The sequence below is a fragment of the Leptodactylus fuscus genome, chromosome 4 (assembly GCF_031893055.1).
Source record: "Leptodactylus fuscus isolate aLepFus1 chromosome 4, aLepFus1.hap2, whole genome shotgun sequence".
Lineage (NCBI taxonomy): Eukaryota > Metazoa > Chordata > Amphibia > Anura > Leptodactylidae > Leptodactylus > Leptodactylus fuscus.
This window is the reverse complement of record NC_134268.1, coordinates 71,942,243-71,967,401: the sequence shown is the minus strand read 5'-3', so window position 1 is coordinate 71,967,401 and position 25,159 is coordinate 71,942,243. Positions and strand designations below refer to the sequence as shown.

At 39.0% G+C, this 25,159-nt stretch overlaps 1 protein-coding gene across 1 annotated transcript in view; it reads left to right on the top strand.

Annotated features, from left to right (window-relative positions):
- The window catches only part of DLGAP1 (DLG associated protein 1), a 432,343-nt gene that overhangs the window by 123,681 nt on the left and 283,503 nt on the right, over positions 1 to 25,159 (top strand). Inside the window, exon 3 of the mRNA XM_075270644.1 lies at positions 10,635 to 10,712. The gene's annotated coding sequence lies outside the window, so the exon portion shown is untranslated. The remainder of the gene's footprint in view (positions 1 to 10,634; positions 10,713 to 25,159) is intronic.

Sequence of the window (25,159 nt, the reverse complement as noted above, 5' to 3'; positions counted from 1 at the left end):
CAATCTATGAGGTAGAGGGGGTGACACAAGAGGTAGCAGGGGCGGCATTGCTTATGCAGAGGTCAGACACTTTTGTAATAGAGGTGACTGTCATTACACAAACATAAAACTTTATGAGCCGTCAACAGTTGTGTCCTTTAACATGTGGATGGAGCTTGGACCTATAAAGTTATCCTGAGATGACATCATATCATGTGGGGAAATGTGGGAGCGGGGACAGAGAGGTGATAGTCATCAACAGACATGCTGAAAAAAGGAAAGAAGAACATATTTATTTATTTATTTATTTATTTATACATATTTCTTTTTCTTTGGCTTGTCTGTTGGTGATTATTTTGCCATTATATCTACCATGTAGGTGTGTATGGAGATCTATTTATTTGTACTTACATCCATATGAATTATAAAAATCATTTTTCATATACACATTATTTTGGTATATGAGGATAGGTGAATTTTTGGTGATAATATATGGTAATTTATATGCTTGTATCAATTTTATTCTTCACTTGATATCATATGTTTACAAATACTTATTGTCTGTAGCATCTGTCTCAATTCGGTCTGTTTCCCCCTCCCTTATACGTCACTGTTACTAGATAGGATATGGAAATGACTGTACAGTACACACTCTTGCTGAACAGTTATAGAGGGACAATTTGGGGAACTTTCAGAACAACGACATTGAACAACTGCCAACCATTGCAACCAGTCTTGGAGTAAAATTACATTTATAATGACATCTGTGTACCTGCGCCATCCTCTAACCCATCAACAAGGTCAAGGAACACACACAGAACTGACCTTTTTATAGGAACACACTTTCTGCCAAGCTTATGGTACCCATTATCCACATAATATAGGGGACCTAAATTCATGCTATCAGAGGTCATAGGACTTGTGATTATTGGGATTGTACTTTTGAGTGAAGTCAAGTTTAATGCCAAAATTGCCATGTGCTATAAATGCCAAGATAACTTGAAAGTGCCCAGAACTATGTGACATTCTGTTGCTTCCAGCCTTCTATCACATGGGCTAGTATTATCCCTCCACTCAGTCCTGCAGTGATTATCATTTAGCAGTGGGGTTGGACAGTATGTTATTCTACAAGGTTGGAAAGAGCAATTCATTTACCTTGGCAGACCGTGCACAAGCTGCCTCCCCTAGGACAAATAGATTTGTAGGTCACATCTTCAGCACCTCTAGTACTTCATTCTTGACTAAGAACAGTAAATTTACATTGGTCATACGTAAATCTGGAAAGACCTGGAGTGTCTTCAATTCTGTAGGATTTAAATGATACATAATGAACTTTAGAAAGCTTTATAGTACTTTGCAGACACAAAGCCTTTTCCGTGCTTTTGTTCAGGATTACAAAAAGGATGTCATTTGTTTTTTTCGTCTCTGGTAGTTGCATTGTTTTATTTTTTCAACTCCGAATCCCACATCTCAGAAATGCCAGCTTGTGAGTTTACCCATCTGCGCAAGCACCACTTACATGAAACCTCAATTTCGAAGCTAATGTATTGTTTTATAGAATTGCATTACAAGCTATTATTGAACAATTTTGTTAATAAACCTACAATCCTGTGGAGAAATAAAAAGCAAGATTCTGGCAAGATTCCTAAAAATGTCATGTCACTCCAACAAAAATTGGTATATGAAAGGTTTTACATTAAGGACTAATGCAGGCGGGCATAATACAGCTCCATACAGGATCTCAAGTTGTAGCTGTATCTCTAAAACCTCATGGTACCTGTTTCTCTCCACTTTCACATGGAAGCAGATGAACATTTTTTGTACTTCATTCACACATGACACAAAAGAAAATATATTCGGACTTTGACTGTATCACACAATGTATTATGGAAGTATTCTCTTCCATAAGTATGGAACAGGGGTGTAGGAATTCTGTGCACCAGCATATAGGTTCCATGTGAATCCCATTGGTAGGTTAAAGGGATTGCCCAGGATTAAGGGAAAACTCAAGGGTGGTGGGGGTGGGTGTAAAACAAAAAAGATAGAAATACACCTGTGCTGTTCCGGTCCCCTTACTGTCCTGCATCGGAACTGCACATACCCAATACATAAAGGCTCACATGACTGCTGAGACCAATCAGTGGTCATTGATAAGAAACCAGTGACATACATGAGCAACGTCACCAGCACCTCTCCAGCTGAGGCCAGTCCTTGCTCTCAACAGACATGTGAGCCTCTCTGCTTTTGGTGATAGTTAATATTATCATTGGGTTGGGTTTTTTTTTTGGTATTTTACATCCACCCTGGTCATCCCTGAATCCTGGACAACTTCATAAGTAGACCTCATTTTATTCATGTAAAGTTCTTAGATATATGTTATTTAGACTACTATTTAGCTTGGTTTCACACATTTTTCAGAACTACCCATCAGTTTTGGGGGAAAATCTCATGCAGATATTTAAGCCAAATGGATAAAGAGGAAATGAGAAGTATTAAAGGGGCCGGCCACTTTCAGACCAATATTGAGAGATATATCTTATAGTTTGTAAAATAAAATGTTGTACAAGTTTCCAATATACTTTCTGTATCAATTCCTCACAGTTTTCTAAATCTCTGCTTTCATTCATTCATTCATTCATTCTTCTTACTTCTAGTGTATAAAAATCAGTCCATGGTCACGTGATGAACACACAGATGCACAGATCGTTATAGTCACATCACAGTAATCAGACATTTATCTGGTAATGAGCTGTATACCTGTCTCCATCACATGACCATGGACTGTATATCATATGACCATGGACTAATTTTTATCCACTGGGAATAAGGCTGCCTTCACACGGAGTAACGTCGGGCTGAATTTGTGCTTATTTTTACAGGCATAGAAAAAAAAACGTTGCGTTTACGCGGCGTTTTTTTTACTATGAGCGTATACGCGGCTTTTTTTGCTCGCATAAACGCTCTGCGTTTTTTAACGGAGCATTTACGTGAGCAAAAAAGCCGCGTATACGCTCATAGTAAAAAAAAAAGCTGCGTAAATGCAATGGTTTTTTCTCTACGCCTGTAAAAATAAGCACAAATTCAGCCCGACGTTACTCCGTGTGAAGGCAGCCTAAAAAGAATAAATGACAGCAGAGATCTAGAAAACTGTGCAACTTTTTATTATACAAACAATATCATTGGTCTCTCAATAATGGTCCTAAAGCGGCCAACTCCTTTAAATGTAAATTTTCAGCATCACTATAGGAATTATGACCCAACAGTTTTTGTACACAGATATAGCAGCAGTACTCCCAACCAAGCTTAGCATGCACCACCATTTACCCTTTCCCACCACAGCCATTTTTCCATTCACAGACCCATATTAGGGGCTAATGTTTGTGGGACGTCATGATGCTACCATTTAATATTCCATATGATGTACTGGGAAGTTGAAAAAAAATTCAGAAAGGGGCTGGAGAAAAACTACATTTGCGCCAATTTCTTGCAGGTTTTGTTTTTGCAGTATTTACTGCACAGGAAAAAATGTTTAGAATTTTGCATTTTGGACATTTTTTAAAGGGATTATATCATTAGAATCAGTTTTTACTATAAATACACTTAGGAATAGTCTTAAGAAAGGCTATTCTTCTCTTACCTTTATTATTCTGATTCGCGCCGCCGTTCCTGAGGAATTTCTTCTTTCTTTCTTATGCAAATTAGTTTTCTCACAGCACTGGGGGCATTCCCCAGCACTCAAACAGCATAGGGGACGTCCCCAGTGCTGTTGAAAACTCTCCATTAATGACCTCTGTCTTCTTCTTCGCCTTCGCCTTCTTCTCTTGCGCTCCCCTTCTCTTGGTCCAAAAGTACCAACTGCGCATGTCCATCGACCATTTTTCTATGGCCTCTCCCGTTCGGGAAGTGGCTGTTTTTTGGTGAAAACCTCACCATAACAATATCCATATACACATAGTCAAGCAAGGAACACCATCATTGTCCCCTGACGAAGCCCACCTAAGCGTGGGTGAAACGTGCGTTGGGTGTTCCGAGCAGTATAGGTATGTGTGGGGGTTAGCTAATCATGTGTATTTTTTGGTGATGATAATGTTCCTGGCTTGACTATGTATATATGGATATTGTTATGGTGAGGTTTTCACCACTACAGACTGTTGAATTATTTTACATGGGAACTTCATCCCCAATATATCGCTTGTAATTCTTTATTAGCTTCCCACCGCCCTTTATACTGTGCTGGTAATCTGGTACATGTAGTTCTACCTACCCCCATTGTAATTGTTGTCGTTTTATTGTTTTGGTTTATGTTTCACATTTTTAGTGGATATTAATATAGATTTATTAAATTTTATTGTGTGGTTGATTTTTTCTTTTGGGTTTGGTATCATTTTCCCACACGTATGTTTTCATACTTGCCCCTGTTGTGTTTATTACAAGGCTCTATATGGTTAATACTGGTGATTAGAGCAGCGTATGACTGCAGGTATTGCAGCTGGATCTCTGCTGTGTAAAACAATGGAGACCTGGTGGCTTTGGTGTCCACACATGCCCTGAAGGGACGTCCAGTTTAAAGACTTAACGTATTAGTTGAGCAGATGTTGGGAAGGGGTTAATTAGGCACTTAGTCTCTTGCATATTTGCCATCATTCACTTCCTATTACATCAGCTATGTAAAAAGCATAACTCATGTAGTGCACTATGTTAAACCCACTATATGGTAATGTTGCTTTCTATAAGTACACTCACCGGCCACTTTATTAGGTACACCATGCTAGTAATGGGTTGGACCCCCTTTTGCCTTCAGAACTGCCTCAATTCTTCGTGGCATAGATTCAACAAGGTGCTGGAAGCATTCCTCAGAGATTTTGGTCCATATTGACATGATGGCATCACACAGTTGCTGCAGATTTGTCGGCTGCACATCCATGATGCGAATCTCCCGTTCCACCACATCCCAAAGATGCTCTATTGGATTGAGATCTGGTGACTGTGGAGGCCATTGGAGTACAGTGAACTCATTGTCATGTTCAAGAAACCAGTCTGAGATGATTCCAGCTTTATGACATGGCGCATTATCCTGCTGAAAGTAGCCATCAGATGTTGGGTACATTGTGGTCATAAAGGGATGGACATGGTCAGCAACAATACTCAGGTAGGCTTTGGCGTTGCAACGATGCTCAATTGGTACCAAGGGGCCCAAAGAGTGCCAAGAAAATATTCCCCACACCATGACACCACCACCACCAGCCTGAACCGTTGATACAAGGCAGGATGGATCCATGCTTTCATGTTGTTGACGCCAAATTCTGACCCTACCATCCGAATGTCGCAGCAGAAATCGAGACTCATCAGACCAGGCAACGTTTTTCCAATCTTCAATTGTCCAATTTCGATGAGCTTGTGCAAATTGTAGCCTCAGTTTCCTGTTCTTAGCTGAAAGGAGTGGCACCCGGTGTGGTCTTCTGCTGCTGTAGCCCATCTGCCTCAAAGTTCGACGTACTGTGCGTTCAGAGATGCTCTTCTGGCTACCTTGGTTGTAACGGGTGGCTATTTGAGTCACTGTTGCCTTTCTATCAGCTCGAACCAGTCTGGCCATTCTCCTCTGACCTCTGGCATCAACAACGCATTTCCGCCCACAGAACTGCCGCTCACTGGATGTTTTTTCTTTTTCGGACCATTCTCTGTAAACCCTAGAGATGGTTGTGCGTGAAAATCCCAGTAGATCAGCAGTTTCTGAAATACTCAGACCAGCCCTTCTGGCACCAACAACCATGCCACGTTCAAAGGCACTCAAATCACCTTTCTTCCTCATACTGATGCTCGGTTTGAACTGCAGGAGATTGTCTTGACCATGTCTACATGCCTAAATGCACTGAGTTGCCGACATGTGATTGGCTGATTAGAAATTAAGTGTTAACGAGCAGTTGGACAGGTGTACCTAATAAAGTGGCCGGTGAGTGTATATGTTCTGAACGTTTATCAAGGTCAAGTGAGGGATGTGTAGCTAGATGGATCCAAAGGACACCAATAGTAAAATAAGTTCCAGTGTTATGTTTCGCCCCCTTACCCACTCCCTAGACTGATTTTGCCTTGGAGTGTTCCTTTAAGTATTTATTTAGAATGTTTACATAACAGCAGGTAATACAATTGACCAACACACATCAGTTGTATCCCAAAGCAGACATTGACATTTAATGACCTTTCCATGTATGTGTCCTCACAATTTGTTAATAGCTATAGTATACAAACTATATCTTCTGACCACACATTACCGTTAATGGCATTGTATGATTGTGGATATTTTGCTGATATATTCTCTCTGACTATTCATTTGTGCTTTCAGTTACAGCTTGGCTTGTGTTAAATCAGAATTTCGCTACTCTCATCTTATTGTAAAATTCGATCCTTCTTTTTGAATTTACCGTGTACACTTTTTGTAAGACCAATGGACATTTGAGACCTGTAAAATGATGTCTGTATATAATGGAGTGCCAGTTCCATGCAGAGAAATAGATCTACATTTCCCCTCTGCATGAACTTTACAAAATACTGTGAGAAATTCTATTACTAGATATATGATAATTCTGTACTCTTGTCTCCAGTGAATGTAGACAGTGCTGTTAGTAATAGCTGCCTCATATCATATTTACTGGAATCAGCTGTCACATTAGTCACTAGTGTTTCCTAATGTGTCTGAGTGATATATAATTTCACTTAAAGGGGAGGAAAGGAGAGTTAAATAATTTATGTGCAGTGAAAAGGTCTGTGTGATAGATATATACTATGCCGCATATTATTTGGGACAACACAGAATCTACTGATGCGCTTCCTAAAAATTAGATTTTTATACAAAAGAGAAAACCTAGAATAAATTCTTAATCACTAAAGTCACCTTTACATTAGATGATCCATTCTCAGCTTTGTCACATCTTCAGTTATATTTACTATAAAAAAAAAAATGATTTTTTTTTTTTAAATTTACATGTTTACAATTAATGATAACTCCAGACATCTTCCTATAAACATTTTATATGGCGCCTTACCATTTTATTTAATGTACCGTATTATTGAAATCTTCTTCTTCATGCGGGAATTGTTCTGTAAGACCACATCCAATGGAAAAAAACATTGTTCTTTTCCTGTCTGAATCTATCCATCTGGAATATATGGGGGATGCCACATTAGAACCACTTACAACTTGGATCTTGTAAGGAGTCATTAAAATCAGCATCAAAACAACAAACAAACATACTAAATGTTGCATTTTTGTTGCAGATTTTGTAGCAAAAATGATAAATATTTGAAACATATATTTGACGTGCAACAAATTTAAAATCCCCATCACAAGTCAGTTCTCTAAAGAATTTGGATGAGATTTCTTAAAAACTCCCCCACTCAAGCATAGAAAGAGCTAAGAGATAAATGAATAAGATATACTGAATATTTCCTACAAAGCTATATATCTACTCAGCTCTGTCTGCTCCATAACATGCTGTGTGCAGATTAGACTGCATTTTCATGGTAAAACGTTCTCTTTAGAGAACAGGTATATACAGGGACGCACCTCTAATGAGGCGAGATGAGGCGTCGGACTCAGGCCGCACCCCGGAGGGGGCAGCACTCATGGCAATTTGATTTTTTTAAACTTTTTTTTCCCCCTAAACTAGCGTAGGAGAGGGCCGCTTTGAAAACAACTCGAATGGCCCTCTCCTGCACTTATTTAGATGCAGACGTCTCATTGTCGGGTGAAAAAAAAGAAGGGGCGGCAGCAGGAGCAGCGGCAAAAATCGGTAGTAAATACTCTTTTTTTTTAATAATAAGCTGCTACCTGCTGGAGTATCCCCAGCAGGTAGCAGCCTATTTACCTATCTCCCCGGGCCTGCTCATAGAGGTCCCCCACTTCTTCTGCTATAGGATGCGGAGGGCGGCAGTGAGCAGGCTCAGGCCACGATCCTACTACTCCTATTATTATACTCGGGGGGTCTTTTCAGACCCCTTAGTATAATAATCGGAACCCCCAGGGGAGGTGAGCGAACATAATAAACAGTGTTACTCCAGGATCCAATGTTAATCCTAGCAGGCTTCTGGCCTGTATGGTAATGTCCCAGATGTCATGTGGTCTGGGATATTACCATACAGGCCTGAAGCCTGTGCTAGCAGTACCATACAGGCCCGAAGCTTGTGAGGCATAATAGTTGGGTGGGCAACTGTGGGGCATAATAGAGCTTTGCAGTGTCCACTGAGGCGCTGCAACCTCTATTAGGCAGCACAGTCTATTACGCCACTGTGGGGCATAATATAGGCTGCAGGGGCCGCTGTGAGACATTATATATATTTAAATATATATAATATATGTGTATATGTGTGTATATATATATATATATATATATATATATATATATATATATATATATATATATAAAACATCTAGAAAAGTTTTAGATTTATTGTAGGAGGAATAAAATAATATCAAATTTGAATATCTCTCTCCTTCTAGGCAATCTATAGTGAACATATGATTTCCATGTACCATGGGATATTTCAGATATTTTAACAGACAGGATGTGTACTTCAATATGTATATTCACATCCAAACCACTAAGAGCAATTAAAAGGTGACTGTGTAGGAATAAATATAATAATAATAGACCACAAATGGCCATTTAATGCCACTGGGGAAAATCTTAAAGTAAAGTACATCTGACATCCATTTATACAGAGGTCCTCAGACACCAAAATGGATTATTAAGCCCTGTGTGGCAAACCCACATTGGAAGATAATGCAGTTAAGTTATCTCCCATCATTTATGTGATGCGATAGTTTTATTTTGGGCTGCAGAAACAATTGTTAATGTACCTTAATCCTTCACCAAAGTCTGCGGTTATAGGCTGGAAGCTTTGTGATGCAGCTAAAAGGCCATTGTATAACATCGAGCTGTGTCCTAAAATTGTCTCACATAAGCCTAAACTGTCTGTCAATGATACATTATTTATAAAACATCGAATATTGTAAAATGGGGCTCTCCAACCATTACAAAAAATGATGTTCTGTTCAAAACGTAAGGCCCCATCTTAGGCTAAGGTCACATGTAACGATGAAGCGCTGTGGGAAAAACACATTGCAGTTTTTTACGAAGCGCTTTTCACAGAAAGTCTGCAGAGGTTTCCAGAAATTACAGATCTTTGGCAGGGGGCTTGTGGAGGTGAAAAAAAAAAAAGAAACCCATACTCATGTTTTTTTTTTTGTTTGTTTTTACTGAATTTCCCCTATAATGATTTGAAATGGCTTATATGGAACATAAAAAGATTTCATATTCCTGAACTTTTCTGAATTTACCAGTATTTCCACCATAACTACCTTTATGTGCTGAATTCTGAGAAATATCTTTAGATATGAGTAGGCGATCTCTGTTGTGTGAAGGTATTCATATATGGCAGGGAAAGTAATACTTTTTAGGACTATTTTTATAGATTCAGTTATTTTTTAACTACAAAATTATGCAGTGTAGTTTCCAGGCTGTTATTTTTCTACTGTGTACGTTTAGCAACAGATGGTACAAGCTCGATTTAAATGTTAAAGCAATGTGTGAGAAAATGTAAACTCATGTTCTACCTGACTTTTATGAAACATATATACAATCCACTTACATTCATATATTACACTTTATAATCTAGGGTAAGAAGTCAAATGTACATGAGATGTTCTGACACAGATATTCTGCAGCATTTCTAAAATGGTATGCTGCAGTGTAAAAAAAAAAAAAATTGCAGAATTTGATTTCAAAATTTGTATCCTAAATCCTAGAAATTCCTAACTTATTAACGTCCTTCCCTCATTTGATGATGTTATTTGTCATATTGCTATTACATGTTGCATTTACAGTACTTGAGTCATTTGTGGGTTTCTTTGTGTGTTTCTATGACATTATTTTTTGTAATTGTATCAAAACCACAAAGGTTTATACACACATGGGGTTGTTTTGCTTCACAATTTTTGCAGCAAAAAAAAAAAAGTAACAAAAAAAGTCTCATATAAATAACAGTAAAGCTTCTAGCTGCAGAAGAAGCCCCTTTTGCCCTTGCCTCTGCCTATATTAAAAACTAGGACCTAGTTCACTTCTGCATTCCAGTTTATGGTCAGGGAGTCCGCTTGGGGACCCGCAGAGTGGAAACCTATTTGCATAAAAAAAAGTGGTTACCTAAGGAAACCTGTGGACTCCATAAACTATAATGGGGTCCATGTGGTTTTCACATGAAAAATGTGGAGAGAAAAGTGCTGCTCGTATATTTCATGCATATAGGGAAATGGAATGGCCTTAACGCAGATGTGAACTGGGCCTTAGCCATGCCCCTTAACTAAACCCTCTGTCTATATCCTTATGAGTTTGGAGAGACTTTGCAGCTACATGATTGAAAATTGCATCCTTTGGCACCAAAAAAATGAAAAGCATCAAAAAAACCTGTCCTTTGAAAAATTTTTATAAAACCGCTTGTTTATTACCATAGGAGCAGACAATAAAAGTGTTATCACATTTTGTGCATGCATGAAGAACGAAGAATTTGTGTAACAATATTTCAAATAATACACAATTATTTTTGGAGTTGGGCTGTGGATGAGTTTATTTTATGAACTAATATTAATATTTTTTTTTTTACAGTACACTGCAACATCACTGGTCCTGTCAACATATTTCACTTCACATCTGCACAGTAACAATGAAAATCTGACAATAAAGGTATGTGCGCCCTTCAGTTTTACTGAACTTCTACTGCAGCCATGTTATTTACATAAGATTATAGACAGGTTTGCACTATTTTCTTATATTGTTCATTTGCTTCCTAAATATAAAATTAAATAACTTTCTGAATTGTCTTCATTAGCAATTTCCTACCATTTTATTGCTATAAAGTCTGTGCAACTCCTTCAAAAAGACTGCTGTCCTGCTGCTACTGGCACAGATTCAAGAGCACATTGCTGCTGGAAGGTTTCTCTCTTTGTTCCTCTCCCTTCTATCACTGTCTAGTAACTCCAACCATGAGATATTTGGAGGTCTTTGGAAGATTCTGATATATTTAGTAGCACTTGCCATTGAAATTATTTGTATTACCCACAGAAATCAGGTGAGCAGCAAATCACAAAAAATTTAGCTGGATCTGACAAAGGTCTCAGGTAAATATCTGATGATTATGGCCAGGTTTACAAATATCAATAGGGAGGAGAAGCTTGTAAAAGGCAGATTGGAGTATGGAGAGGGAATGAAAGCATCCAAGTCTTCAGGGAGGATAGATTGCATATTGCAGTGTATTATCTAAGTGGTTGAACGTTCAAGTTCTAGTCCCCTTGGGGACCTAAAAAGTACTATTAAATGTTAATCTCTTCCCACGCAGACATTTTTGTTTTTGACTCCTCTGCTCCTAAAGCCATAACTTTTTTTATTTTTCCAACACATTTTTACTGGGGTTGAGCGATTGGGATCGGGAAATATCGGATCCGATTGGCGATCGAGCAAATTTCATGATCGGGATCGATTGGAAAATGATCAAAAACAAGATATTGAAATCTCAAGATCGGCTCAACCCACTATATATGTAATATACAATTAGGTTTGAGCGATCGGGATCAGGAAAGATCAGATGCCGATCGGCGATCGAGCAAATTTCACAATTGCGATCGGGATCGGCTGGAAAATGATCAGAAATCGGATTTTAAAATCAATCCTGAAGTCTCAAGATCAGCTCAACCCTAATTTTTACACCATATGAGGGCTTAATTTTTACAGAATAAATTATACTTTGTAGTGGTACCATTTCATATTCTAGACTGGGGAAAAACAATTCTGAATTGGGTGATATCGGAGAAAAAATGTGTTTAATACGTCACCTGTATTCTATGAGTCAGTATGATTACAGCAATACTAAATTTATAATGTTTTTTTTATAACTGTATAAGCAATGTTTAACCCCTTCCAACTGCAGTAATTTTTTGATTTTGATCTTTGACTCCCTACCATTCAAAAGTAATTACTTTTTTATTTTTACGTTCACACAAATGAGGGCTTAATATTTTCAGGACAAATTGTATTTCATAGTAACATTTATTATTCCACAGAAGGTACAAGGAAGCTAAAAACTATTGCAGAATGGGGTGAAAATAGAGAAAAACTGTGCAACTTTTTTTTACGGGCTTTGTGTTTTTGATGTCGTTCACGGTGCCAAAATGACATGCTATCTGCATTGTAGTTCAGTATGGTTACAATAATACCAAATTTATATAGCTTTTGTTACATTCAAAACTTTGGGTAAAAAAATTTCTTTGCCAAATTTTGACGCTTGTAACTTTTTTATATTTCGATTTTTATTTATACCATATTTTATAATGTGTGATATTTTGATCATTTTTTGTTAATTTTTTTCATGGGAAACTCTGCTGATTGTTTTCTCACCACGTCCTTCCCTATATATGGAAAAAAAATATTTTTAGATGTTTGTAGATCAGTCACTTTCGGGTGCAGGGATCCCAATGGTGGCCACTCAGCTCCTGTTTAAAGACCCAACATCTTCCGTAATAGCAGAGTAGATGTCAGGAAAGGGTTAAAGTGAGCCTATCATCAGTAAATTGGTTATAAACCCAATCACAGTACCTTATAATAGTGTTTCTACATTTTCCAGCAATACTTCTGTTATTCAGATTCTGAGCTCCATTTTCATATAAATCGACATTTATTTGACAATTCCCTTGTAAATCAGGGTAAAGTGCTGTAGCTCATGCCTTCATGTGCCTTGGCTTTAATCTCAGCCAAGGACTTGTCCCTCATTTTCATATAAATAAAACAATGATTTACTTTGAAAATGCAGGTGCAAAGCTGAATAACTGAGGCTTATTTGTAAACTGTAGAATCACCTCTGTAAGGTACTGAGATTAGGTTTATAATATTAGCTTTACTACACACAGGCTCCCATTAAACAATCACTTTAAAATTGGTACGGTAGCCTCTGGATTTAGGAAAGTTCTAAGCTGTGTAATTTCAAGAAAGTATTAATGCATTCAACTCATAATCTTTGGTTTTAGACAATTAAAGAACTCCAAGAAAATTTGACTCTGGTCTTTTAGAAAGGTACATGATGTAAATTGAATTGAATGCAATTTTTTTTTTTTTTGCATTTGTGAGTCATCCACGCATCTTCCAGCCTTTAGTTTTATCACGTGAATTGTACTCTTCAATTGACACAGTTTCTTCTGTGTGATGAGAAAGTCACTATTTATTTCTGAGATGCACATCGAGACTGTCATAAACTTACCTGGAGAGACTGACAAATTGTGAACACTTGACACACTGTCAGTTTTAGAGTAAGGGAGCCTTCACACGGAGTAAAAACTCGCTCATTCTGAACGTAAAACTCGTTAAGAGTGAGCGATGTTAAAACAGATCCCATTGACTTGAATGGGTGCTGGAATACGCGCGTATCACATTGAATCCAATAAGTAAAAAAGCCTCCCATTGATTTCAATGGGGAGCGTGCGAAGCCCCAAAATCAATGGGATCTGTTTTAACATCACTCACTCTGAACGAGTTTACGTTCAGAATGAGCGGAGCGTAAATTCCATGTGAAGGCTCTCTAAGGGTCCATTTCCTTTTTCTGCTAGCAGAAAAGGGAACCCATTGAAGTCAATGGGAGGCTTTTTTTTCAGCGCTGAAATTCCACATCAAATTCCTCACCATTTTCTTTTGTGTGAATGGACCTTTAAAGTGTTGGTCACATTGTTGGTTACTACTAAGGACCTGAATGCAATGAATAATTCGCAAATACAGCCCCTGTAACAATAAGAAAGAATTTAACTGCACTACAATTTATATTAGGGATATCTATCATGGGTCAAAGAATAAAAGTCAGAGTGCTTCTTTAAAATTAATTATGTAAAAAATATAAAATTTCTGGACTTTGAAGCAAGTCTTAGTTTCTTCCATAGAAGTTTATTTATAGTATTTCCCCAAAGGGCACCATATGTAGGCAATAGTATGGCAGAGAAGCACATTAGGGTGTTCATCAGAAAATGATTTCCCTTTCTGTATATTAAAGTTAGTCTACATTACTCAAATGTTTTTTTTAACAGCCACGACACAGCCACATTACTTTTGATATCTGTAAATGGAGGCTATTCACGACTGATATTTTGAAGGTCCATCTTCACGGACCATCAGAATATACATAATGCTCTATTTTTGTCCATTTTTACGGATTCCTTCATGCACTGTAATAAATGAGGTACAAAACGGTTATGAAAAATTGACATTTTTCACAGCCGCTTTGCCCTTCTAATTACAGAATAGAGGATTGTTCTTGATTTGTGATGGAAGGTAGTTTTTTAGAAACAATCTATACAAAGAGGAAAATTGTGAAAATGAATAAATGCGATGAAAATGAGTCCAATGCCATCATGCAATTCCTTATACCCATATACCTCATAATAGTGAGTAGAAAATGGCTTTGAATATTTAAAAGAAAGATTGTAAGAGGGCGATCACACTTGTGCCCGTGTCTGTGCCTGGGTCTCCGTCCTATTTCCCAGAAAAACTGCATAGTGGACGGATTCCCGACAGTCAGTTTTAAAACCCATTCATTGAATGTTTTTTTAAAGCAAACCGCTGGTGTCCATATGCAGCCTCTCCGCGGGAAAACCGGTTATTTTGGCCGGACCTGCATGTCTGACTTCATATCTGGTCAAAAAACACAGTTCCCTGTAGAGAGGCTGCATATGGACACCGGCGGTTTGCTTTAAAAGCCCGTTCAAATGAATGGGTTTTAAAACTGACCCCCAGAAAGCCATACCCTATGCAGTTAGGACGGAGACCCAGTGGGCGGATAAAGGTGCAAGTGTGAACGCTCCCTAATATTACTTGTTGTGTTATATTTTTTACTATAACTTGGTCAATGTTATAATTTTGACTACTTGTCCTGCTGTATGAAAAATATTTCATCTGTTTTTTAATGTATTGATTATATTGATACTTTTCTAATGGAAACCAATAGTAATGTAACCCCGCAATTTAGAATTTTACCTCCAAATGAGAACATGTTACATTTCAAAGCCCCTGCATTCTCTCTCCCAATATATATAATTGTGAAAGGAGATGCTAAAGCTGTAATGGAATTCTAAAGCTTGAAAATCTAGGTCATTTTTTGTGTAATTGGAAGGTATTCATAAATCCAAAGTGGTTTATAAATATACATTAAGTTTTGTGGAGAATTTAATAAACAAAGTTTTGATGAAACATGACATGAATGCTCCACTAGCACACAGTGATCATATATTCCTGCTAACAGCGGGTCTTCAATAGTCTATGCCAAAATGTTTTACTGCACAAAACAATTTCTAAAAAAACATAAGGGCACACAATATATTTAAATAAGCTGGAATTATTAGCTTTCAAATAATTCTTTTCTGCTCGCAGTGCTTCCACCTACTCAGCTTCCCTCGATTCTGTAGCGCAGCTATATTTGGCCATAAGAATTTTCACCTGCTGGTGAAGATACCTCATAGGGTTTGCAGACAAAGCCAGCAGAAAGTTTATTTTGCATTTTAAAGGCTACTATTTACCAGCCAGGGCAATGAAGTAGGAGCATTAATATAGTAGTGGCGCACATAGAACATCATGTCCTTATTTTATTTCAATATGTTCAAATTGCAAACATATGTGGCATTTAATTTGATGCCCACTTTTTTTCTTTAGATTCATTACTTTGTGCACAGTTTCTATGAATATAATACAATGAAATCAACAGGGACAAAAAGGCTGCAAGAAGCCTGATGTAAAGATCAAGACCCAGTCACTGTAATTCAGAAAATATCAGACCACCAACACAGTAATGAAAGGGAACATTGGGGTCACTGAACAATCTTTCCACTATAAATAGGTCAGCTATCTCTTTGTTATGCCGATACTCTGTTATTCTTCTGAAAATGTATCAATAAAATAACAGCCCAGTGTCACTATCTTCCTTATCTAAGTTTGGGGAGGTCAGCCCTATACAATTTGGTATTGTCAGCAGTGTGAGTATATAGAGATACAACTTTAAATGGTATGGTAATAACCGATTTTTTTTCACAAATTTATAGGAGCAATAACAGAGGAACAGCACATGCAAAGACTCCCAAAACATTCTACAGAATTGCTATTTAATGAAGAAATAGAACAATGTATTGACAGCGCTGACATGTCCACTTTAAATGGGTATACCTATTTTAAAGGGATTCTACCATTAAAAATCTTTTTTCTGTGGCTAACACGTTGGAATAGCCTTTAGAAAGGCTATTCGTCTCTTACCTTTAGATGGGATCTCCGCCGCGCCGTTCCTTAGTAATACCGGTTTTTACCGGTATGTAAATTAGTTCTCTGGCAGCGATAGGGGTGGGCCCCAGCGCTGAAAATGTGATGAGGGCGTCCCCACCGCTGCCTGAGAACTGGATCCTGCGCCGCCTCTGTCTTCTGCTGGATCCTCCCCTTCTTTCTTCGTCTGGTCAATGGTTGTGTAAAATGTCCTTAAGTTTGAATGAACCCTTAGTCAAAAACAAAGTTAGAAATCTGAGCTAAAAAGTATGAATTCTAATGTAATTTATCATCACGAAATTATTGAAATCACATTTCTATAAACATTTTTTATAATCTAACACTTCCTGTTTTATAGAGATCACTTCACATCCATCATCTCATTATCCTGCCTGGCATGATTACAATGAGATATAACACCTCTGCCTTAACGTGAGAGACAGATAACACAGAATCTATCATTCACTGATGAAGAATACTCAATACTCATTTTCTCTCCCCCCCCCCCCCCAAACAGTGATTTCTACTTGGGTCCCAGTATGCCCAATACGCTATCCTGTAGATGATCCATGTAAATCAATAGTTTGCTTTCTATTTCTATAAGTCAGTTGTGAAGCAAATCTCTGAACTGTTATTCAAAGCTACAATGCAAACATCAATTTAGGCAAGATGATGTAACAAAACTAGAATAAAAGTAATCTACAAAGAGAAAAATAAACAGAGATTAGAAAAAAGAATTTGTATCTGGTTTTAATTACTAAAAGGAACCATAGTTAAGGCTTGGTTCACACCTGCGTTTGGGCCATTCCGTTTCCGCAGCACTTTTCTCTCCACATTTTTCATGCAGAAACCACACAAACCCTATTATAGATTATGGAGTCCACGACTTTCCTTAGGTAACCACTTTTTTTTGCAGATAGGTTTCCTTTCCGGGTGTCCCCAAGCGGACTCCCCAAACAGAAACTCATCTGCAGATGTAAGCAAAAGTAAAGTCTGACTATCGCACAAGCGTTTGTATTGATTTTTTTTTCAGTGGTATCTCTGTATGATTGGATACAAAATAAAAATATAAATATAAATATATATATATATATATATATATTTAAAATTTTGACACACACACACACATATATGTGCAATTTTTACAAATGCATGTAAAAATCGGATTGACTGTTTGATTTCCACTACCTACATTCACATAATATTTTCTGGCTCTTCAAAACCACTGTCAACTCTGATTTTGCTGTGTACCTCTAATGCATTATATTCCAAATAGCCGTGATACTTTACATCACTACACTTAGCAGCCCTTGCTGTTAAACTTACACATAAAGTAACCCACTTTAGATGAACTTCCTCTTTACATGTCTGTTATATTTGATTGACTATGACATGAGTTTCATTAGACTGGGTTAGGTTGTAGCAGGACAAATTACTTGAATCCACTGAAATAATAAAATCTGACATAACAAGGACATTTTGCTATTCATCTACAATCATTTTGGTTTCAATGATTTAGAAACACATAAAAGCAAAGATGAGCACATAATAGCTCAAAAGAGGAACATAGACTGGATTTAGATCATATTTATATTTTTCCATCCATTTGTGAAAGCTTAAGATTGTTCCACTTTGCTTAACATTAGAGATGAGCGAACAGTGTTCTATCGAACACATGTTCGATCGGATATCAGGGTGTTCGCCATGTTCGAATCGAATCGAACACCGCGTGGTAAAGTGCGGGGGCATTGAAAAAAATTGGAAAAAGTCATTGGCTGCCGAAATCAGGTGACCTCCATTTTAGACGAATAGTGGATTTCAAATCCGGGTCATATGAGAATGTGAACTTTGTGACTATGAGACAGGGATAGCTGTACAGGCAGGGATAGCTAGGGATAACCTTTATTTAGGGGGGAATGTTATTAAAAATAACTTTTTGGGGCTCTATCGGGTGTGTAATTGTGATTTTTGTGAGATAAACTTTTTCCCATAGGGATGCATTGGCCAGCGCTGATTGGCCGAATTCCGTACTCTGGCCAATCAGTGCTGGCCAATGCATTCTATTAGCTTGATGAAGCAGAGTGTGCACAAGGGTTCAAGCGCACCCTCGGCTCTGATGTAGCAGAGCCGAGGCTGCACAAGGGTTCAAGCGCACCCTCGGCTCTGATGTAGGAGAGCCGAGGGTGCACTTGAACCCTTGTGCACCCTCAGCTCTGCTACATCAGAGCCGAGGGTGCGCTTGAACCCTTGTGCACACTCTGCTTCATCAAGCTAATAGAATGCATTGGCCAGCGCTGATTGGCCAATGTATTCTATTAGCCTGATGAAGTAGAGCTGAATGTGTGTGCTAAGCACACACATTCAGCTCTACTTCATCGGGCTAATAGAATGCATTGGCCAGCGCTGATTGGCCAGAGTACGGAATTCGGCCAATCAGCGCTGGCTCTGCTGGAGGAGGCGGAGTCTAAGATCGGTCCACACCAGTCTCCATTCAGGTCCGACCTTAGACTCCGCCTCCTCCAGCAGAGCCAGCGCTGATTGGCCGAATTCCGTACTCTGGCCAATCAGCACTGGCTAATGCATTGTATTGGCGTGATGAAGCAGTGCTGAATGTGTGTGCGTAGCACACACATTCAGCTCTACTTCATCGGGCTAATAGAATGCATTGGCCAATCAGCGCTGGCCAATGCATTCTATTAGCGTGAACTGAGTTTGCACAGGGGTTCTAGTGCACCCTCGGCTCTGCTACATCAGATTGCTACATCTGATGTAGCAGTGCTGAGTGTGCATCAGATGTGTAGTTGAGCAAAACTGACTCAGCACTGCTAAGTCTCTGCATTCGCATAGGAATGCATTGGCCAGCCTTCGGCCAATCAGCGCTGGCTCTGCCGGAGGAGGTGGAGTCTAAGGTCGGACCTGAATGGAGACTGGTGTGGAGCGATCTTAGACTCCGCCTCCTCCAGCAGAGCCAGCGCTGATTGGTCGAGTTCCGTACTCTGGCCAATCAGCACTGGCCAATGCATTTCTATGGGGAAAAGTTAGCTTGCGAAAATCGCAAACTGACAGGGATTTCCATGAAATAAAGTGACTTTTATGCCCCCAGACATGCTTCCCCTGCTGTCCCAGTGTCATTCCAGGGTGTTGGTATCATTTCCTGGGGTGTCATAGTGGACTTGGTGACCCTCCAGACACGAATTTGGGTTTCCCCCTTAACGAGTTTATGTTCCCCATAGACTATAATGGGGTTCGAAACCCATTCGAACACTCGAACAGTGAGCGGCTGTTCGAATCGAATTTCGAACCTCGAACATTTTAGTGTTCGCTCATCTCTACTTAACATATTTATTAATTTGTCAAGTATTGTCTTTGTTGCATAGTGTAAATTGTAACTGGAGATTTGGGAAATTGATAATTTTATTGACATAGAGTTTAGTACTTACATATAGTAAGTAATGAATCATGCGGCTGTATTTCTTAACTTGCTTTGGAAAGTACAGGGATTTTGAGGGACTTTTTTTTACTGATGACCTGTTTTTAGGGTAGATTATCAATTGAACTTCCATAGGGTTCTGACATCTGGCTCAAAGTCCACAGCAAAATCTTCAACAAAAAAAGTTGTGTTTTTGCACAACATGGAGCTTCAGCCTTATTCTTTTGTCTGTGTTGAATAAACACATTGGACCCCATGTACAGGATCCTTATCTCTTGACCAGAGGGGAGAGGTGTTACAAGAAGTCCCTCTCACTCAGAGGGATCAGTCCTGTTCTGTGCTATATTAACAACTCACTGATATAAATCGGCCATATGTAACACATTCTCTGCAAGGACACTGATCACTTACTGTCAGGACGCCTCACTTTGTAACGGCATAATTGTCCAGATACTCGAGAAGGGTTGTATTATATTGTATTTTGAACATTTACTTTGCATACGTGTTAAGACTATATTCAATATTTTATTATTCTTGGTATTGAAGATATGAACATGCTTTAACATCCACATACCTAAAATAGTAAGTGTTGCAAGGTTTCCATGGTAACTTGGCATTGAAAATTTGTCCCGATACAATAGAAATTTCTTTTTCAAAAGACATAAAATATTAGTCATTGCCATATGTTATCAATGTGGGGAAGCATTATTGTAGATCAAGCACAGTAGATTGCTGCTTTATAGATTTGCTGTTAGTTTTTCATCAGCACATGGACAATAGTGAATACTTTATCAGTTTATGTTGGAAATATTTTTAATGATTGATGATGATAAAACGGTCACCAATTTAACAACCCATTACATGAGCCACCTTATAATGAATTGTATAAAGTCTGTGTTATTAAACAAACAATTAAAGTCTCTCCATTAGTCCAATAAAAGTCACCTCTTGGCATCTCTCCGACAGTCTTTTCCTATTGATTACATGTCACTGCTAGAATTGAACATGTGACCTTTGTAGTATATTCCATCTACTTGTAGGATAAGAATCAAAATTCTACGTCTTCGCCCAATCGATGATGTAATGGCTGCAACACTTTAATTGGCCGACTTGATTCTGTTTACTGGGAAAGAAAAGCGTTTTCACAGTCATGTAGATAGCGCTCAGACTTGCTTGTCAGCATTTTTCTCAAGTAATGTAATATCAAATTATTCTCTATAACAAATGCCATTTTAATTGACTATTGGTAGCACTAGCCTTGTCAAGCATGCAATCGTGTTCATTGGGATTGTGTCAGGAAACTACTTGGCGTAATGGATGGGATGAGATGAATGTATATCACACAGTGATCACCATCAACAGCACTGAACATGGTTTATATTAAAAGAGTGCCGCCACCAAATGCATATATCACCAATAGACACAATGGGGGCATTACTCAAGCCTCTTGTGCTTATTGTCTTCTAATTTAAATTTGTACAAGTGTTTATTTAATTTTTTAAATTTATCTTTTTTTTATTTCTTTTTCTGATTTAGCCTTATGGGTTTTTTTGCCTTCCTCTGTATCAACACTGTAGGGGACTGTAGAGTTATAGGTTGGAGTTGATGGACTGATGTCTTCATCCAACCTGATATGTAATTTATTTCAAAGTATTACTTTGAAAGCTTTTTTTTTTTCAAATGTCCTTTATTTTTAAAATGGTGCAAAAAAGGGGTAACTGCATTCCAGTCTATGGGTATCCTAAATAAAATCTGACATATACCATAACATTGGAATCTTAATTTCATGGGAATTAATTTTACCAGAGGCTCGTCTGTGAGGAGGCGGAGTCTAAGATCGGAACAGAATAGAGACTGCTGTGGACCGATCTTAGACTCCGCCTCCTCTGGCAGAACCAGCGTTGATTGGCCGAATGCTGTACTCTATATGGCATTCAGCCAATCAACGCTGGTCAATGCATTTCTATGCCAAGATGTAGCAGTGCTGGCGGTGCGCTCAGCTCAGCTACACTGGAGATGCAGCCGAGCTGAGCGCACGGCCAGCACTGCTACCCCAGAGATGAAGCAGAGCTGGCTGTGCGCTCAGCTTGGCTACTCTGGAGATGCAGCAGAGCTGAGTGTGCAGCAGGGTTCAGCACACACTCAGCTCTGCTACATCTCTCATGAGTGCAGCAGGGTTCACATCTCCAGGGTAGCACTGTTGGCCGTGCGCACAGCTCGGCTGCATCTCAGGTGTAGCCAAGCTGAGCGCATGGCCAGCATTGCTACATCTATATGGCATAGGAATGCATTGACCAGCGTTGATTGGCCGAATTTCATACAGAGTACAGCATTCGGCCAATCAACGCTGGTTCTGCCAGAGGAGGCGGAGTCTAAGATCGGTCCACATCAGTCTCCATTCTGGTCCGATCTTAGACTCCACTTCCTCACAGACGAGCCTCCAGCAGAATCAGCATTGATTGGCCGAATGCTGTACTCTGTATGGCATTTGGCCAATCAACGCTGGTCAATGCATTCCTATGGGAAAAAGTCAGCTCCCGCATATCACAAGATGACAGGGATCCCGACATAATACAGTGACTTGGGCATGTTAGATGCCCCCAGACATGCTTCCCCTGCTGTCCCAGTTGCATTCCAGGGTGTTGGCATCATTTCCTAGGGTGTCATAGTTCGACTCCTGAGCAAAAAGTGATTTCCCCATTAACAAGTATTTTTTTCCCCATAGATTATAATGGGGTTCAATATTCGATCGAACAGTCGAGTATTGAGCGGCTACTCTAATCGAATTTCGAACATTTCACTATTCGTTCATCTCTATTCATAATCCAAATTTTCCATTTTTAGTAAAAATTGCAAAAATGATAGATGGCCCCCAAGTTTGATTGATGTGACCCCATCACTAAAACAATCCCTGGGACTGCGATTACAGCTGCAAGTCACTTGGGGTTTGTCTCTATTAGAGATAAGCGAACACTAAAATGTCCGAGGTTCGAAATCCAATTCGAACAGCCGCACACTGTTCGGCTGTTCGAACGGATTTCGAACCCCATTATAGTCTATGGGGGGAAATGCTCATTTCAGGGGTACGCAAAATTCGATAAAATTATACTTACCAAGTCCACGAGTGATGGTCGGGCTGGATTCCCCTTGAAGTCTTCTCCTGGCTCAGCGCCCCCGTGGCGTCTTCCGGCTGGAATTCACTCTGCCTAGGCATCGGAGCCTAGGCAGACCCGACTGCACATGCGCGGTTGGCTCTGCCCAGCCCGATGCCTGAGCAGAGCCGACTGCGCATGCGAGGGCATGCCCGCGCATGCGCAGTCGGCTCTGCCTAGGCCGGATGCCTAGGCAGAGTGAATTCCAGCCGGAAGACGCCGCGGGGACGCTGCACGGAGAAGACTTCTAAAGGTAAGAGAAGAACCAGCGTTGATTGGCCGACTGTATAGCATTCTGCCAATCAACGCTGGTTCTGCATCAAACCTTAAACTTCGAACAGCTAGTAGTGTTCGATCGAGTACGGGTATCTCAAATACCATAGTATTCGATTGAACACCTACTCAATCGAACACTACTCGCTCATCTCTAGTCTCTATCAGTTTTGCACATCGAGAGACTAAAATTCTTGCCCATTCTTTCTTGCAAAACAGCTGGAGCTCAGTGAGGTTGGATGGAGACCATTTGTAAATAGCAGTTTTCAGCTCTTTTCACAGATTCTCGATTGGATTCAGGTCTGGACTTTGATTTGGCCATTCTAACACCTGGATACGTTTATATGTGAACCATTCCATTGTAGATTTTGCTTTATATTTTGGAGCATTGTCTTGTTGTAAGATAAATCTGCGTCCCAGTCTCAGGTCTTTTGCAGACTCCAACAGGTTTTCTTCTAGAATGGTCCCTGTATTTTGCTCCATCCATCTTCCCATCAATTTTAGCCATCTTCCCTGTCCCTGATGAAGAAAAGCAGGCCCAAACCATGATGCTGCCACCACCATGTTTGGCAGTTTGGATGATGTGTTCAGGGTGATGAGCTGTGTTGCTTTTACGCCAAACATATCATTTTGCATTGTGGCCAAAAACTTTGATTTTGGTTTCATCGAACCAGAGCGCCTTCCTCCACATGTTCGGTGTGTCTCTCAGGTGGCAAACTTTAAACTTTAAAATTTGATATCTTTATGTTTGAAGCCTGAAATGTGGCAAAGGGTTGAAAAGTTCAAGGGGGCGAATACTTTCACAAGGCACTGTATTTAGAAAGTTACTTTTCTAATTCCCATTAAACCAAACATTAAATAGTTATGACAGAAGCAACAACATTACTTTTCGAGAATGCTGACAATATAGCAGGAATCAATGCTCCAAGTGACTTACACTTATCACAGCACATTTCATTAAAAATACATTTAGTTTATACCTCAATTAGGTTACAGCTTTGGTTTACTTTAGGACACTGAGCTTATAAACCACACCACAATCCTCATGGCTTTGACTATAGCTATTAGCTGCAGCAGAATAATGTGTTAACACAATGTATGAATGGTATTTGCTAATTTATTTTAGTATGTATGAATATAGGACATCTTACTCAAAGGAAACCACCATCAAAATTGCTTCTAAATTGCTTTTTCTCTTATTGGACCATTCTCAATTTCTCTCTAGATGACAGAACCATTAAAATGGATTCCTTTCTTGGGTGCATTCACACGGAGGAAAATGGTGAGGAATTTGGTGTGAAATTTCAGCGCTGAAAAAAAGGCTCTCATTGACTTAAATGGGCTCCTTGTTCTGCTAGTAGAAATTCACCACCAAATTCCTCGCCATTTTCCTCCATGTGAATGGACCCTAATGCTATAAGCATAAGCAGTAAGATTGCATTTTGACATGAGAATGGTATATTCACTATGCCACTAGATTCCTTTAAAGTTTTAGAATCTGTTTTATCCTGTGCCCAAAACTTACATGTACTGGCGGAAAATAACAAATCAGATAATGTCGTATATCAAAGTATATTCACTTGAAATACCTCTGTCCCAAAGACACTATGTACAGTTTCTCACAACACCGTATAGCAGCTGAAATACAAATTACGTTCAACACAAAAGTCTCACGTATTCTCAGAATTACAGCAAAAACAAGATACAAAGTTACATTTCATATCCCATACCTTATACACAGTACGAAAACCTTACCCACGCCTGTATATACCCACTTCTACAATCACCGCAGACAAAGTCGCGGGTACCAGCTAGTAGATAATAAATCTTAATATTAAAGCTTTAAATTGGTTTTCTCACAACAATAAAAACATTTCCCTCTTAAAACTAAAGTACAGTAGTACAGTCATTAACGATTAGTGATTTTATTTTTGGAGATTTATTTTTTTGCTCTGTTTTGTGGCCCTCACCTCCTGTCTCACAATCAAGGGAATTCACAT